The following is a 2,924-nucleotide window of genomic DNA, read 5'->3' as shown; positions in this document are numbered from 1 at the left end:
AGTGATTCCCTGTGCTCCCAGCATTGCAATAAAGAATGCCTGCTTTCTAAACCTCCAAAATGGAGTCTTAGAGAGTCCTTAATCACCAACTTACGGTATCACCTGGAGTCCATGCTGAGCTGGGACTCCTGCCGCTGGGGCTGCCAGTTGCTCTGCCACGGCTCATCCTCCAGGCAGGAGTCTGGCCCCAGGGAACACCAGCTGCCCCCGCTGGAGACCCGCTGCCAGCTCTGACAGGACTCCTGCCTTACAGGAACACTCACAGCACTGCCGGGCTGCTGAACCGTGCCACCCATCTTAGTGCGCAAACCTCCACTCCCCTGGCTTTATTCTGCCCCCACCTCGTTCTGGGCCCACGAGGTGTTGGCTTCTGCTAACATCTGGCTAGGGGCACCAATGATAAAAAGAAGAACTTCTCTAAGTACGTCAGGGGTAAAGGCAAGACTAGGGAAGACGTGGGCCCTGTCAGGAAGGAGGCAGGAGACCTGGTCACGCAGGGTATGGAGAAGGCTGAGGTGCTGAATGACTTTTTCGCCTCGGTCTTCACTGGCAAGGGCTCCAACCACAGCACCCAAGTTGCAGAATGCAAAGGCAGGGTCTACGAAAATGAAAACCCGCCCACTGTAGGAGAAGATCAGGTTCGGGACCATCTGAGGAACCTGAAGGTGCATAAGTCCATGGGACCAGATGAAATCCATCCACGGGTCCTGAGGGAGCTGGCAGATGAAGTCGCCAAGCCGCTTTCCATTCTATTTAAAAAGTCGTGGCAGTCTGGTGAAGTTCCCGCTGATTGGAAAAGGGGAAACATAACCCCCATTTTCAAAAAGGGAAAAAAGGATGACCCAGCGAACGACAGACCAGTCAGTCTCACCTCTGTGCCCGGCAGGGTCATGGAGCAGATCCTCCTGGAATCTCTGCTAAGGCACATGGGAAATAAGAAGGTGATTGGTGATAGCCAACATGGCTTCACCAAAGGCAGATCGTGCCTGACAAATTTGGTGGCCTTCTATGATGTTGCCACCGCATTGGTAGATACAGCATCTACCTGGACTTACACAAAGCGTTTGACACTGTCCCGCACGACGTCCTGGTCTCTAAATCGGAACAGCATGGATTTGATGGATGGACCACTCGGTGGATAAGGAACTGGCTAGATGGCCACACTCAAAGGCTTGCAGTCAATGGCTCAATGTCCACATGGAAACCAGTGACGAGTGGTGTTCCTCAGGGGTCAGTACGGGGACCAGTGCTGTTTAACGTCTTTGTCAGTGACATGGACAGTGGGATTGAGTGCACCCTCAGCAAGTTTGCTGACGACACCAGGCTGTGTGGCACGGTCGACACACTGGAGAGAAGGGACGCCATCCAGAGGGACCTGGACAGGCTCGAGAGGTGGGCCTGTGTGAACGTCATGAAGTTCAACCAGGCCAAGTGCAAGAGCCTGCACCGGGGTCATGGCAATGCCAGGCACACATACAGGTTGGGCGGACCATGGCTTGAGAGCAGCCCTGAGGAGAGGGACTTGGGGGTGCTGGTGGACAAGAAGCTCAACATGAGCAGGCAATGCGCGCTTGCAACCCTGAAAGCCAACGCATCCTGGGCTGCATCGAAAGAAGCGTGGCCAGCAGGTCGAGGGAGGTGATTCTGCCCCTCTGCTCCGCTCTGGTGAGACCCCACCTGGAGTACTGCGTCCAGCTCTGGAGTCCTCAGCACAAGAAGGACGTGGACTTGTTGGAAGGGGTCCAGCAGAGGGCCACGAAGATGATCAGAGGGCTGGAGCACCTCTCCTAGAAAGAGAGGCTGAGAGAGTTGGGGATGTTCATCCTGGAGAAGAGAAGGCTCCGGGGCGACCTTAGAGCAGCCTTCCAGTCCCTAAAGGGGGCCTAGAGGAAGGATGGGGAGGGACTCTTTATCAGGGAGTGTAATGATAGGGCACGGGGTAACGGCTTCAAACTGAAAGAGGGTAGATTTAGATTGGATATCAGGAAGAATTTCTGTATTGTAAGGGCGGTGAGGCGCTGGAACAGGTTGCCCAGGGAAGCTGTCAATGCCTCATCCCTGGAGGTGTTCAAGGCCAGGCTGGATGAGGCTTTGAGCAGCCTGGTCTAGTGGGAGGTGTCCCTGCCGAGAGCCTGGGTGCTTTGGGCCAGGTTGTGCTGGATGACAGCCATAGCACTGACCACAGCCTTTGTCACCATGCACAGGGCCATGTCCTGCAGAGCCTCGTAGGCTGTGGTCCTGCAATTGTGTCACAACAACCCCATGCAGCACTACAGGCCTGGGGAAGAGTGGCTGGCGAGCTGCCTGGTGGAAAAGGACCTGGGGTTGTTGGTCAATAGCTGTCTTTCTCCTGCGACGGACCAGGTACAGACGAGCACTGGGGTAAAATCATCATGTTTTATTGACCTCAGAAAACAGCCACAGCCGAGCAGAGGCTGGCAGCACGCTGTCCTCAGGGCAGCTGAATGCCTGGGGTGCCGTCCATGCACCCATCCCTTGCTTGCCTGCCCGTGCCGCTCCCTCTGGACGCTGCGCAGGCTCAGGGCCAGGCGCCATCTCCGGGGACCCGCCTGGCACTGGCAGCAGGGCACTACTGCTCCTTCTCTCCCGTGATGCAGGAGCAGCAGAAGGCCTTGCGCGGAGCCTTGAGCGCCCTCCTGAAGAGGGAGGGCTGTTGCCATCGAGCTGGGGCATGCTGGAGGGTGGCGATGCCTGTGGGGGAAGGAGAGCTGTAGGCGAGGGGCTGGGTGGGCAAGGGGCCAGCTCCTGCCAGCCCCTCGCCACCGAGGGCTGTTGGGGTGAGAGGGGCCGTGTTGCCCTCTCCCTGAGGCTCTCCAGCCAAGGCAGACTCGGTGTCCCAAGGTTCTGCAGGTGTTGCTGCTGCCACGCTGTCCATGCGTTGTGCCCGGTCGTGCTGGGTCACA

The sequence above is a fragment of the Rissa tridactyla genome, chromosome 1, assembly GCF_028500815.1.
Source record: "Rissa tridactyla isolate bRisTri1 chromosome 1, bRisTri1.patW.cur.20221130, whole genome shotgun sequence".
Taxonomy (NCBI): Eukaryota; Metazoa; Chordata; class Aves; order Charadriiformes; family Laridae; genus Rissa; species Rissa tridactyla.
The sequence above is the reverse complement of the archived record's forward strand: the minus strand, read 5'-3'. Positions refer to the sequence as shown.